Here is a 15408-nt window from a genome sequence, read left to right as displayed (position 1 = left end):
CAAGGCCCTATCCCACCGAGGATCAATGGGAAAATAAGCAGTTGCTGGTGAATAGGCTGCGGTCTCCTGCAGTTGTCAGGCCTCCTGGGTAATGGCTATTTATCCCCACTTAATTGGTACCTGGGTTCCCCCTCATTCTGAGCTGGCTGGCACTTCCCACCACTGCCACCCTGGGCAAGCTTGGGGCAGCCTGCAGAGTGCAGTATGCCTGCCCAACAGCCCCTTCCCAGAGGCCGCAGGGTGCCCAGGGCGATCCCAGCAAGACTGAGAATGGCGACACCATCCTTTGCAGCTCCTGGCATGGGTGGCACCGTCCTGGTCACCAGTGAGTGGGGACCGCTGCGCTGGCTCAGCCCTAGGATCTGCCCCCCTGCCACTCTGAGGGGCCAGGGAGTTTGTAGGAAGACCTAAGCGACAGCACCTCTCTTCGACAGCAAACAGATTGAAGTTGAAAAAGAGCCCGCATTCCTGGAGAGTGAAAATGCCCAGAGAACCTCAGAGAAAGGGAATCTAAGCCCATCTACCTGTGGCCCCATGTTATACGATCTGATAAGCAGATACCTTTAAAAAAAAAAAAAAAAAAAAAAAAGAAGGAAAAAGAAACATAGACACAAGCAAAAAACCCTCACGAAATACTACAAACCAAACCAAGTGTTATATAATATTGTACGTTATATCACGAACAAATTTGAGAAACATAAACTAGCTTGAACATGGAAAATGAAACACTATAATTTATAATTTAGCCTAGTTTTTTTTTTTTTTTTTTTTTTTTAAGATTAAGATGAAAAACCAGTCTGTGTTCAGGTGGTGGGCTACGTCTCAGAGGCGACCACAGAAGTGGCTCCAATCTTCCCAGGTATAACTTCCACATGGGTGGGTTGAGCCAGCAAATTTCGCTTCTGTTCTCATTTAGGTTGAGTGGCTGGCCTGCGTGGAGAGCAGGGTTGGGGAAGCTTGTGAGATCCTCTCTGGGGGCTCAGCAGAAAAGAGGGCCAAGGTCTGTAGGCACCGGGTGCCAGGGCCCCGTGGCGGCAGCATGTGCTGCTGGGACCCCTTGGAAGCGACTGTGGCAAGCCTCCTGCACTGCAAGACATCAGCTTGCTTCCCAGAGTCCTCAGTATCTTTAGATCAATTGACTCCATCTACTTGGCACACATTAGCTACAAGAGGTCTTCAAAAATTCATGGAAAATATGTGTTAGTTAAAAAACTATGCATGAATTTCAATTGTTTTTGCACCACAATGAGCCTTTTTCATTCCATTTTTCCCAAGAACTGTTTTATTTATCTGATTTCATTTATGTGGGCGACAAGACAAAGAAAGACAGAGAGAGACAGAGCGCCCATCTACTGGATCACGCCCAAAATACTCACAATGGCTGGGACTGAGCCAGGTCAAAGCCAGGAGTTGGAAACTCAGTCCAGGTCTTCCACCTGCGTAACAGCAGCCCGGCCACTTGAGCCCTCGCCTCTGCGTCAGGGTGTGTCTTAGCAAGAAGCTGGAGCCAGCAGCACAGCCAGGACTCAAATCCAGGCTCTCCAGCGTAGGACAAAGGTAGCCCCAGTAGCCTGTTACTTGCAACACCAAACACCTGCCCTGTCCACAAACTTTTTGAAGTCTACCCTGATATGTTTCAGTATTTGACGATCCATCTGTATAAAAATGAGCCCAGCCTTTAGAAGCTGGTTTTGGTGGAAGAGGATTGAATGAAGATGGTATTTCTGGTTAGCGCTGGTCCATCTCAGGAGTACATAGGAATCTATTGTAGAACTGTGGGTCCAAATCCCTACAAAGATGCTTTCCTCCAAGAAAGTCCTTTCTAAACGCTTCAGCCCTTTGGTGGGAAAAGCCTCGATCATACAGAATCCCGCTTTTAATTCAGTGAAGATGTTTGCCTCTTACCAGGAATAAAGAACTGTGCCCAGTGATGCAAGGAACAAAGGTCTAAAAGTCAAGGGCACAGTGCCAGACCACTCACTGGGGGAAAGAAAAGGCTTTTCTACCCAGGGTGCTGGGACATCAGATACCCACATGCGAATCAATAAATTTGTTTTGAAGATTTACTTATTTGTATTTGAAAAGCAGAGCAACAGAGAAAGAGAGGGAGGGAGGGAGGGAGGGAAAGAGAAAGAGGTCTTCCATCCTCTGTTTCTCTCCCCAAATGGCCACAATAGCCAGGGCTGAGCCAGGCAAAAGCCAGGAGTCTGGAGCTCCATCCAGGTCTCCCTTGTGGTGGCAGAGGCCCAAGTACCTGGGCCATCCTCTGCCGCTTTCCCAGATGCATTTGCAGGGAGCTGGATCAGAAGCAGAGCAACCGCGATTCAAGCTGATGCTCCAACATGGTATGCCGGTGTCACAAACAGCGGCTTCATCCACCGCACCACAGTGCCGGCCCCAAATGAATGAATGAATGAATCTAGACCTTTATCTCAAGCTGTGTACAAAGATTAGCTGAAAAAGGATCAAAGCCTAACGGGTAAAAGCTAAAGATATAAAATTCCCAGAAGAAAGCATTGGTGTTAATATTCATGGTGTGGGGGCCAGCATTGTGGTGTAGCAAGTAAAGCTGCCGCCTACAGTGCCAGCATCCCATATGGGCGCCAGTTCGAGTCCCGGTTGCTCCACTTTCCATCCAGCTCTCTGCTATGTTCTGGGAAAGCAGTAGAAGATGGCCCAAGTCCTTGGGACCCTGCACCTGTGTGGGGGAGCCGGAAGAAGCTCCTATCTCTTGACTTCAGATCGGCACAACTCCGGCCATTGCAGCCATCTGGAGAGTGAACCAGCAGATGGAAGACCTCTCTCTCTCTCTCTCTGCCTCTCCTTCTCTCTGTGTAACTCTGACTTTCAAGTAAATAAATAAATCTTTAAAAACAAAAACAAACAAACAAAAAATAACTCCAGGTTGAGTCCTGGCTCCTCTACTTTCTGTCTAGCTCACTGCTAATGGCCTGGGAAAAGCAATGAAAGATGGCTCAAGTGCTTGGGCTCCTGCACCTCTGTGGGAGACCCAGTCAGAGCTCCTGGCTACTGGCTTCGGCCTGGCCCAGCCCTGGCCATTTCAGCCATCTGGAGAGCGGGCCAGTGAATGGAGGATGCCCCTCCTCCCCGCTTCTCCTTCCCTGTAACTCTTTCTGATAAATAAGTAAACCTTTTTAAAAAAAAAAATCTTTTAAGCCAGGGGTGGGGAAACTTTTTTTTGTCAATAGCCATTTGGGTACTTAATATCATTCACAGACTATACAAAATTATCAATGTAAAAATTATGCTGTTGGGGCCAACACTGCGGTGCAGTGGGTGAAGCCACTGCTTGCAACGATGCCAGCATCCCATATGGGCACTGGTTCAAGTCCTGGCTGCTCCACTTCTGATCCAGCTCCCTGCTAATGCACCTGGGAAAGCAGTAGAAGATGACCCAAGTGCCAGGCCCCTGCACTCACGTGGGAGACCAGATGAAGCTCAAGGCTGCTGGCTTTGGCCTGGTCCAGCCCTGGCTGTTGAGGCCATTTGGGGAGTGAACCAGCGGATAGAGGCTCTCTGTCTCTCTGTCTCTCTCTGTAACTCTGCCTTTCAAATAAATAAAAAATAAATCTTTTAAAATATTCGTGCTCTTGGGGTAGGCAATGATTTATTAAATGATATGACACCAAAAGCACAAGCAACAAAAGAAAAAATTAAATAGACTTTATCAAAATCTAAAGCCTTTGTGTTTCAAAGGACATCATTAGAAAACACAACTCATGGAAGCAGAGAAAGTATTTGCATGTCACTCATTTGATAATGGCCTAGTATCCAGCATATATAAAGAATAAACACAGCTCAACAATAAAAGAACAACCCAATTTTAAAAGATCTGAACAGACGTTTCTCCAAAGAAAACATACGAACGGCTAATGAGCACATGAGAAAATGCTCAACCTCGTTAGTCATTTGGAAAATGCAAATCAAAACCACAAGGAAATTTCCCTTCGCACACACTTTTTGTTCTCACCTGTTGCTTCGCTCTCCCTTCCGGGACGAGGATCCTGTCTGCACTTGAGCACACCGACTCTGAAAGAAGCCTTAAGCAGAGGGCACAGCCTGGTGGCCGGTGGCCAGACTTGGCCCACAGATGTGGTTGGTTTGGCCCAAAGAGTGTTTTCCTCAGTAAGAGCGCCGTAGACACGCATCACTTGCCAGTTCTTCTCAGCCCTCATCCCCGAGGATCTTGTTATTATCTGGCCCAATGCATGTTTATGTTCCTTCCCTTACCCCTGGAGCACCTGGATTTTATCATCTAAGATGGGAGGGATTGTGGCTGTGGTCCGTATTCTCACATGTGGACTTGACCCTGCTGTTTTTCAAGTCTACCCATCTGGGCCCTTCCATTTAGGGGGGATTGTGGACGTCTTCTGTTTGGGGGAGTATCAAACAACAGCTCTTTACCTTTAATTTTTAAACAACAAGATTTATTTATTTATTTATTATTTTAAAAGCAGAGTGACAGAGAGAGAGGCAGAGATCTTTCATCTGCTCGTTCACGCCCCAAATGGCCTCAAAAGCCCAGGCTGGGCCAGGCTGAAGCCAGGACCCAGGAACTCCATCTGAGTTTCCCATGTGGGTGTCAGGGACCCAAGCGCTTGGGCCGTCTTCTGTTTTCCCAGGCACGTGGGCAGGGAGCCAGACAGAAAGCGGAGGAGCCAGGACTCTACCTGGAGCTCTAATACGGGTTGCTGGCGTCCCAAGTGGAGGCTTAACCTGTGATAGCGTGCCAGTGCCCACCTTTTCTAATTATTTAGGATTAGGATTTTAGTAATTAATTCTATGTATGCCTGAGTTGTCATTATCATCATTTCCATTTCTGGCTATATCTGATTATTATTAAATATTCACAAGGGGTGGGTGAAAGTGGATGGGTAACTCAATCTGTGAACAAATCTAGTTTATACTCCAAGAAATGCAGATAATCTACAACATCATCGAAGAATTCACAAGTTTTCTAGTAGAGAAAAACATGCAAACCCAGAAAGGTTTAAGACATTAGACTCACTCTGTTACATTAGTTACAAACATTTAAAGAGTAGCATTCTGTGTTCACTGTCACATTACTCAGTAGCTGCGAAATGGCTAAATCCATCTAGGAAGTTGGAAATGTTACAAAAGGTGGTCAGATAAGTTCATGTGGACATACAGTGCCAAGGAAATAACCAAAAATGAAGGGTACAAAGATATTCCTCCTGGTGCCATGTATATCACAAAAAATGTAAATAAACCGCAATATCAAAAAATGAGTGCTACACTAAGAAAACATTTCATTTACTAATGTGACTGCAAATGATAAGTTTTTCAAATGACAATTCCTTAAATTACGGCCAGTATGTCAAGGAGAGCAGGTGGGACATACGAAAGCAACAAAAACAGAGAATAGGTTCGTTGACTTCGTAGTGATAAATGGCTAAAAGGAATCATTGTAAGAAGATCAGGCACATGGCCAGCGCCGCGGCTCAATAGGCTAATCCTCCGCCTGTGGCGCCAGCACACCAGGTTCTAGTCCCGGTCGGGGTGCCGGATTCTGTCCCGGTTGCCCCTCTTCCAGGCCAGCTCTCTGCTGTGGCCAGGGAGTGCAGTGGAGGATGGCCCAAGTGCTTGGGCCCTGCACCCCACGGGAGACCAGGAGAAGTACCTGGCTCCTGCCATCGGATCAGCGCGGTGCGCTGGCCACAGTGCACCAGCCGCAGCGGCCATTTTAGGGGGTGAACCAACGGCAAAAGGAAGACCTTTCTCTCTGTCTCTCTCTCTCACTGTCCACTCTGCCTGTCAAAGAAGAAGAAGAAGAAGAAGAAGAAGAAGAAGAAGAAGAAGAAGAAGAAGAAGAAGAAGAAGAAGATCAGGCACAGACATTCAGCCTGGCAGTTGACATGCCTGCATCCCACACTGGAGTGCCTGGATTGAATTCCCTGCCTTGGCTCCAGACTCCAGCTTCCCCAGGAGGCAGTGGGGATGGCACCAGTGATGTGCTCCTCTCCACTAGGGAAACCTGAATTAAGTTCCTGGCTCATGGCATTGGCCCTGCCCAGTCTGGGACATTTGGGGTATTTGGGAAGAAACCAGTGGATGGGAGCACTCTCTCTCTCTAATTTAAAAAGAAGAAGCAAAGAAAAACATCGAAGATAATATATAGAGATTCAAAAAGTGTCAGTCTGAAACTTGTACAGGAGCTGTAAAAAGTTTATGGAAAAAGAAATTAAAAGATATGTGCATTTTGGTGCAAATCTTTTTGAAATTCATGCATATGATGGGGTCTTCAAAAAGTCTTGAAAAATGAATATTATGAAAATACTATGCATGGATTTCAATGATTTTAAGGGGAAAGATGGAACTGGGTTATTAATGGAGAGGAAGAGTATATAACACCATATTTTAATATTTATTTATTTATTTTCATTTACTTGAAAGGCAACTCACCCCCAACACATTTGATGGAGTTTTCGTTATATCCACATTAGGATAAAGAATATTAAGAGAAAATATGCTTGGAGAAAAGTGGAGAACCCATAGGATGGAAGTGTGCAGAGGGATTTGAGGGAACATGGCTACTCCTGAAACACCTAAAAACTGACAGTCTAGGGACGCCGTTGTAGTGCGGCTGCCCCCGGGACATCCACACTTCCGGATCGGAGTGCCTCTGTCCAGGTCCTGGCTGCTCTGCTTCTTCTTTTTTTTTTTTTTTTTTTTTGACAGGCAGAGTGGACAGTGAGAGAGAGTGACAGAGAGAAAGGTCTTCCTTTGCCGTTGGTTCACCCTCCAATGGCTGCCGCGGCCGGCGCGCTGCGGCCAGCGCACCGCGCTGATCCGATGGCAGGAGCCAGGAGCCAGGTGCTTTTCCTGGTCTCCCATGGGGTGCAGGGCCCAAGCACCTGGGCCATCCTCCACTGCACTCCCTGGCCACAGCAGAGAGCTGGCCTGGAAGAGGGGCAACCGGGACAGAATCCGGCACCCCAACCGGAACTAGAACCCAGTGTGCCGGCGCCGCTAGGCGGAGGATTAGCCTAGTGAGCCGCAGCGCCGGCCAGGCTGCTCTGCTTCTGATTCAGTTTCCTGCTAATGCATCCCCAGTGGCAACAGGTAACAGTTCAAGTACTTGGGTCTCTGCCACTCACGTGGAAATTTGGATGGAGTTCCTGGCTCCTGGCTTTGGCCTGGCCCAGCACTTGCTGTGGTGGGCTTTTGGAGAGTGAACCAACAGGTGGAAAATTTGTCTCTCCCTCTCTGTCTGTCAACCTGTCTTTCAAATGAGCAAATATTCAAGCAAACAAACAACAACAACCAAACCTTGACAATCAATACCATTTATACAGACCAGGCACTAGGCGTGGACTTCACTTGTAGACTGAGTTTCATAAGGTGTATCTGTAGAACTGATCAAAAGCTGGAAGAAGGCCTTGTACTGAACCTCACCCAGGGAGGGGCAGTGCGTTGATTAAAGTTTGACTTGGTCAGCTTGGTCGCGGTGATGTTTCAGACAGTGAACTACCCAGCCTCTCTCAAGCATGAGCAATCTACTCTGCTGTGTCCCCAGGGGCGCCAGCTCTGTTAGACTGCACATTCACTTTTCTAGTGGAGACACCTCAACCTACCTAAGTCCTGGACGTCGGTGTCTTTATCATACGGCTTACCCTACCAGGTCGGGAAGGATTAGCAGGTTCTGGGAGCCTGCAACTAGTGATAATGGAAACCAGACAATAATGTTACTCCTACCTGTCACAGGCTCAACTAAGTTATATGAACAATGAGGAAATGTTTGCAGGCAGAGGAAAGAAATAAAAGTGCATTTTATAATTTAACCATTTATTCATCTTTTAAACCAAATAAGTACATCTAGTACTTTTATATTTGTTCAAGATTGTTTTCTTTGTTTTATTTGAAAGGCCAAGTGATAGCAAGGGGAAAGGGCTGGGGAGAGAAAGAGAAAGAAAGAGGCTGGCGCCGCGGCTCACTAGGCTAATCCTCCACCTAGCGGCGCCGGCACACCGGGTTCTAGTCCCGGTTGGGGCGCCGGATTCTGTCCCGGTTGCCCCTCTTCCAGGCCAGCTCTCTGCTGTGGCCAGGGAGTGCAGTGGAGGATGGCCCAGGTGCTTGGGCCCTGCACCCCATGGGAGACCAGGAAAAGCACCTGGCTCCTGGCTCCTGCCATCGGATCAGCGCGGTGCGCTGGCCGCAGCGCGCCGGCCGCGGCAGCCATTGGAGGGTGAACCAACGGCAAAGGAAGACCTTTCTCTCTGTCTCTCTCTCTCACTGTCCACTCTGCCTGTCAAAAAAAGAGAAAGAGAAAGAGAAAGAGAAAGAGAAAGAGAAAGAGAAAGGTCTTCCATTCACTGGTTCACTCTCTAAATGGTTACACTAGTCAGGGGCTGGGCCAGGCTGTAGCCAGAAGCCAAGAACTCCATCCAAGTCTCACACAAGGGTGGTGGTGACTCAAGTACTTCGGCCATCATCTACTGCTTCCCAAGCACATTGGCAGGGAGCTGGATTGGAGGCAGAACAATGGGGACGCAACACTCCAACACGGGATGTGGGTGTTCCAAGAAGCAGCTTAATTTGCTGAGCCACAGTGCCTGGCTCCAGTATTTGACAACTATTCCAGAATAAAGCATTAACATAGACATAGACACCTGCATTCAAGAATGTTCTCACTGGAATATGACAATCACTTCGATTTGTTTTTTGGGACAAGTTTGGACACCTACACAGCCATCCACATATGGATGAGGGCACAGCAAGATGTAACAGGAGTAGGGAAAAGCGGAAAGCCCAGGAGCGTGGAAGTCTGTGGGACAATTCGAGGGAACACGGCTCTCACTGTATCACTTTGAAGCTATAGGTGTGGGTATAGATGCAGATGCATGAGGGTCCTTCAAAAAGTTCTTGGAAAATTGAATTAAAAGATAAAATTGTTTTGGTGCAAAAAGAATTGAAATCCATCCCCTTGAGGGTTCACCAAAAGGCTCATGGAAAATGCATACTAAAAAATTAGGCATGGATCTCGATTTCTTTGTACTTATTTCTTGGTCACTTATCCAAATTCATGGCTATTTAGTGAGAGATCTGTATTTTGAACTCTGCTCTGATTAAAGCACTTAATCAATTCCTTCTCTGGCTTTTTTAAAAATTTTTTTTAGATTTATTTTATTTATTTGAAAGACAGAGTTACAGAGAGAGGTAGAGAGGTCTTCCACCCGTGGGTTCACTTCTCAAATGTCTGCAACAGCTGGAGCTGGGCCGAACTGAAGCCAGGAGCCAGGAGCTTCTTCTGGGTCTCCCACATGGGTGCAGGGGCCCAAGCACTTGGGCCATCCTCTGCTGCTTTCTCAGATGCATTAGCAAGGAGTGGGATCAGAAGTGGAGCAGCCGGGGCTCGAACCAGCACCCGTATGGGATGCCAGCAGTGCAGGCCGGGATTTTAACTCACTGCGCCACAATGCCAGCCCCTCTAGCTTTTCATAAACTGCCCATTCTGATTACAGTTAGTGGAATATGTGGAGTTGCAAAGGTTTTGCTGTGAGGTTCTTTCTGTAGTGCACTTGATTGAGTTATCTGATCCGTCCGCTCCTAGGAAATACAAGGACGCATTTCACTTCTCAGAACAGCCACCACCTTTAAATGGGCTGCTACTGGTTATTTATGACATTAAATAACTCGCTTAGCAAACATTATAGAGTAACAACTATGGGCCAGGTTCTGTGTCTAAGTAATGGAAAAAAGGCAGGCCAAAAAATTAGCTCAAAAAACCCAACCCAACCCAAACAAAAACATGCAATTGGCCTCATGAGGCTTTGAAAATTAAAGTGAAAGACTCAAAAATGCCTCTCTTTTGTCTTTTATTTTAAATATTGCACAAACCTCCTGAAGCCCTTCTAAAGCTCTCACTTTCGTGGCACAGTGGGTTAAGCCACTACGTGGGACACCCACATCCCATATCAGAGTGCTTGGTTCGAGTCCCAGCTCCTCTGCTTTGCATCTAGCTTCCTATAGCGCACCTGGGAGGCAGCAGGTGATGGCCCCATGCTTGGGCCTTTCTGCCACCCCATAGGAGACTTGGATTGAGTTTTGGGCTCCTGAGATTATTTGGGAAGCAAATAGTAAATATAGGATCTCTCTCTCTCTCTTCTCTTTCTCTCCCCCTCTCTCTATCATTCTGCCCTTCAAATAAAATAAATATGTCTTCATTTTTTTTTTTTTTTACAGGGGAAAGCGTGAACGAGTCCCCTAGTACCACAAATTATGCAGTCAAGTTTTCCACATTTGGGGAAACCGCAGGGGTCAGCACAGCCAGGGTGCAATGGATGAGCCTCGCCCTGGGAAAACCACCTGCGTGGTCATGGTGTCTCCCCTGCCAGCTAAGTAGTAAAATCTTTAAAAATAATAAACTTTCCACTTTAACCAGGATCTGTTCTCCTTTCCTTTTAAACTTATTTATTTTTTGAAAAGCAGAATGTCAGAGAGAGACTGAGAGCAAGAGTGAGAGCGAGAGCGATTTTCCATCCACTGGTTCACCCTCAAAATGCCCTCAACAGCCAGGGCTGGCCAGGCTGAAGGCAGGAGCCAAGAGCCGCATCCAGGTCTCTCACCTGGGTGGCAGGAACCCAAGCACTTGAGCCATTGTCTGCTGCTTCCCCAGGACACATTAGCAGGGAGCTGGGGGAGAGAGACAAAACTGGATGCTAAACACTCTGAGTGCCCCACCTCTCTCCCTTCCAGGTAGCTAGAAATTGATAGAAGTGATTAATCTGCATCTTTTTAGCAAACTACTTACATGTTGATTTTTGAACCAACAAAGTCCATGGGAGGGACCAGTGCTGTGGCACAGCAGGTAAAGCTGCCGCCTGCAGTGCTGGCATCCCATATGGGCATTGGCTCCAGTCCTGGCTGCTCCAGGACTTCTGATCTAGCTCTCTGCTATGGCCTGGGAAAGCAGTAAGCAGTGGAAGATGGCCCAGGTCCTTGGGCCCCTCCACTGCATGGGTGACCCAGAAGAAGCTCTTGGCTTCGGATAGGCCCAGCTCTAGCTGTTGCAGCCATTTAGGGAGTGAACCAGTGGATGGAAGACCTCTCTCTACCACTGCCTCTGCCTCTCTGTAACTCTGCCTTTCACATAAATAAATAAATATTAAAAAAAAGTCCATGGGAGAGGTTCACAATCTGATACGTTTGGAAAATGAATCAAGGCATATTCCGTCTTAGAGAGCCACACACACGTTCACTTATTAAAAGGTCTGAACAAGAATGTTGCAGCCTGGCTAATCCAGAATTTCCAGAATATATCTGACCACAGACCCCTCTTCTCCTTCCCCTCTTCCCCTCCCCCACCCCTTTTCCCCGTAGATTTTCCCAGCACTGACTTTAGGGAATGGTTCCCAAAGTGCCTGATGTGGACAGGAGACGTGAGAATCACCTGGGCAGATTTGATCAACGTCTTGCCCAGAGAATGTCAGTTTCCAATTCAGGACTTTAGGACCCGAATGCTGTCTGGGGGCTAGCGGTCAGTGGTCAGCAGCACTTAGCAGCTGGAAGACAGAAACGGGCGGGCTGAGTGTGGCAGTGTCCCTAGGAAACTCTGCCCTGCTAACAAGACCGCATTAGGACTCCAGCGCCTGCGTCCTGGTGTCCCCTGGGACTCCAGCATGCTCTTGAGGGTGTGTCTCCGCCCTCCCAGAACCATCTATTAAGGCGGAGTTTGGGTTAAACTAGATGGCACTACCCCTGTAAGGCATGGTGGAAACGCACGTGGCAAGGTTTGCTTGTCCGTGATTGGGGTCGCTCTGCTGTGGAGTTTGTAGGGACAACGGATGCACCAGCTTTCCATGTGGGGGATGGGTCTCACCTGGAAGTTTGCAGGATTTCCTGGTGTTGCTCTGGACACTCACATAGGATGTGAAAAAGCTGCTACAAGGCCGGCGCCGCGGCTCAGTAGGCTAATCCTCCACCTGCGGCGCCGGCACACGGGGTTCTAGTCCCAGTCAGGGTGCCGGATTCTGTCCCAGTTGCCCCTCTTCCAGGCCAGCTCTCTGCTGTGGCCAGGGAGTGCAGTGGAGGATGGCCCAAGTGCTTGGGCCCTGCACCCCATGGGAGACCAGGAGAAGCACCTGGCTCCTGCCTTCCAATCAGCACTGTGCGCCAGCCGCGGCGGCCATTGGAGGGTGAACCAACGGCAAAACAGAAGACCTTTCTCTCTGTCTCTCTCTCTCACTAACTCTGCCTGTCAAAAAAAAAAAAAAAAAAAAAAAAAAAAAAAAAAAAAAGCTGCTACCAACAGCCTGAGCTTAGAACCTCCTCCCAAATCACATATACGTGGCTTTCATCGCACTGAAATTTCTAGGAATGCTGACTACATCAAGAATCAAGAGCAGATTTGACTTGCTATGTATCCAAAGCTTTACCAGCATCTGGGCAAATCACAGGAGCACTCGCAAGCTTTGAGCAAGCCGCCAGTGTTCCACACCTTTATCGCGTCCCCTGGAGTGTGCACGCGGGCTCAAGCATCTGATCACTTTGTTATATCATCCCGAGTGATGCTGCCCGAGGTGTCAGTGTTCCTTCCACAAGGTAAGGAGCTTCCGCAATTCTTTAAAAGCAGACTTATTAAGGGTTAATTGACATAAAATAAACTGGACATATTTAAAGTATACCGTTTAGTGAGCTTTGAAATCGTCTCTCACATGTTTATTGACATCTTGCTTTCATCAAGAATGTCTTTCAGTTAAAAAGAAAATAGTCAGCTGAGGCCGCTGCTGTGGCGCAGTGGGTAAAACCACCACCTGCAGTGCCAGCATCCCATGTGGGCGCCAGTTCGAGTCCCAGCTGCTCCACTTCTGATCTAGCTTCCTGCTAATGTGCCTGGGAAAGCAATAGAAGATGGCCCAAGTCCTTGGGCCCCTACACCCATGTGGAGACCCAGAGAAAGCTCCTGGCTCCTGGCTTCAGCAGCTGTTGCAGCCATTTAGGGAGTGAACCAGCGGATGGAAGACCTCTCTTTCTGTCTCTGTCTCTCCCTCTCTCTCTCTGTGTAACTCTCCCTTTCAAATAAATAAATAATAAATCTTTAGAGGAAAAAAGAAGTCAGCTAAAAACTAAATCGTATGCTCAGGGTGTAATTGGCTTTCATTCTGGTATGAGCTTTCATCTCGCTGCATATCTGTACTATATTTTAAGTTTCTAGTATATTGATCTTTTCATAGTCATACATAAGTAACTTCAGGATGTAACAAATACTAGTTACAAAGAAAGTTGGGTTCTATGAGTTTGATGATCAAGGATCAAAGAATTGCCAGGGGCAGGGGCAGAGCAAGGTTAGATGCGGCCTTAGTTTGCCCAGAGCATCTTCAGCGACTCCACCCAGTGCTTTGATAAGGACAGCCCAGGAATCTGAATCTTGCATAAAATGAGTGCTGGTCAATTGCCACTTTGGGACAACTCTCAACCCTCAACCGGAACACAGGCCACAAGCCCCACCTGCTTAGGACTGGAAATGGAACCCTTTTCAGGCTTTTTTTTTTTTTTTTTTTTTGGTACCTTTCAAGCTTTGCAACCTTGCACCTGGATCTACCTGTAGCGCTGCCTGACTCACGGCAAGAGCTGATGCTGTCCTTTAAGGGGTGTGCATGCCTTTCCCCCAAGACCAGGGTGACTCCTCCCTCAGCACTCTGTCCCCCAAGAACACCCTGGCGAACTGATGAGAACAAACGTTCTTTGCTGCACATGGCCAATGGCACTCAGTCCAAGAAGGGTTAAAGCCGGCTTCCTGTCTCTGCTGGGGGGTCAGGCTGGATGGGGTGGCTCCGCCATGCTTTGTTGATTACAATCTCCCACACCCAGGAGGCCCTGACTGGGTTTGACATAATCAGCTCACAGCCTCTGCCTGCACTCTTTCACAAACAGGCCATTTTCACATCTTTTTCATGGGATCCGACAAGCGGAAAAATAATTAATGTTACCTCAGCCCGACAACGACCCTGGCTCCGATTCAAAAAGAAGGCATGTTGCATAAACTGCCCTTTAATTGAGGGTTGGGGCAGACCTCACATACTCCTGTATCGGTTCTGCCTCCCTGGCCAGGGATGATTAAGGCTTTCCTGAGACCGCGGACCCCTGGTCACTGAGTGCTACTCAGTTTCAGGTTCAAAGAGCTTCCGTGAAAGAATTCCGTTCATGGTATTTGGCAAGCACAGACCTGTTGACCTGTCAGAGAATTCCAGGCAGTACTGTTGGTTGTTCCCATTTTCTTGATAAGCACAAAGTGACTTCCTTTTATTTTTTGTGGAAGACACGAAATTAGAACTCACAGCTATGTTTAATATGCTTCTTGTCTCTTGAAAAAGAGAAGCTACTTTAAAAAAAAAATCATAGAAATCTACTTGGTCATCTACACTAGTGCTGTGAACATAAAATGGTGGAGCCCCTTTGGGAAATAATCTAGAAGTTTCTCCAATGTCAAGCATAGGGTTATCCTCTGCTCCAGCAATTCTGCTTCTAGGTGCAAGCTCAAGAGACCTGGAAACATACATACACACACAAACCTGGGTGCAGGTGCTCACTCATAGCAGCACTACTCGTAATAGTGGGATGAACACAATGATGAATGAACAAGGTGTGGTTCATCCTACAGTGGAGTATTATTTGATCATAAAAAGGAATGATGTAAATGATATAATATGAATGAACCTCGGAGGCCTTATGCTAACAAGTCCATCACACACACACACACATACACACACACACACACATCATATTATTCTATTATAAGAAATATCCAGGGAGTAGGTGTTGTGGCACAGTGGATTGAACTTCATACTGGAGTCCCAGCCACTCCACTTCCTTGTTGCTAATGTATCTGGGAAGGTAGCAAATGATAGATAGTTCAAGTACTTGGGCCCTTGCCACCTATAGGAGAAACCTGGATGGAGTTCTGAGTTCCTGGCTACAGCCTGGCCCTAGCTGTTGTAGGCACTTGGGAAGTGAATCAGTAGATGGAAGACTCTCTCTCTCTCTCTCTCTCTCTCTCTCTGCCTTTCAAATAAATAAATGCCTCTTCCTAAAAAAGAAAAAGAAATATCTAGAGTGGACAAATATAGAGAGATAGAAAGTACTTAGTGGTGGAAGGTTGAGTGGTGGATTGCAAAAGGAGATGCAAATATTCTAATATTGAGTGCAGCGTTGACTGTCTACTTTTACAAAGTGTGTGGCATCAGTGCCATGCAGTGCGTTCAGCTGATGCTTGGCCATGCCAGCATCTTACGTTGCAGTGCCAGTTTGAGTCCCAGCTACTCTGCTTTAGATCCAGCTCTCTGCTAATGCACCTGGGAAGTCAGCGGATGTTGGCCCAAGTGCTTGTGCCCCTGCCACCCACGTGCAAGACCCAGCTGGAATTGCAAC

General features: G+C 47.4%; 1 non-coding gene across 1 annotated transcript; it reads right to left on the bottom strand.

Annotated features, from left to right (window-relative positions):
• Positions 1 to 10221: 10221 nt before the first annotated feature.
• On the bottom strand, positions 10222 to 10384 carry LOC127490474 (U1 spliceosomal RNA). Its single transcript, XR_007918421.1, has one exon. It is a non-coding gene; the product is annotated as a U1 spliceosomal RNA (small nuclear RNA).
• Positions 10385 to 15408: the final 5024 nt, after the last annotated feature.

This window comes from Oryctolagus cuniculus, chromosome 2 (assembly GCF_964237555.1).
Source record: "Oryctolagus cuniculus chromosome 2, mOryCun1.1, whole genome shotgun sequence".
NCBI lineage: Eukaryota > Metazoa > Chordata > Mammalia > Lagomorpha > Leporidae > Oryctolagus > Oryctolagus cuniculus.
Note: the sequence above shows the minus strand (reverse complement) of the source record. Positions and strands in the feature narration are given on the sequence as shown.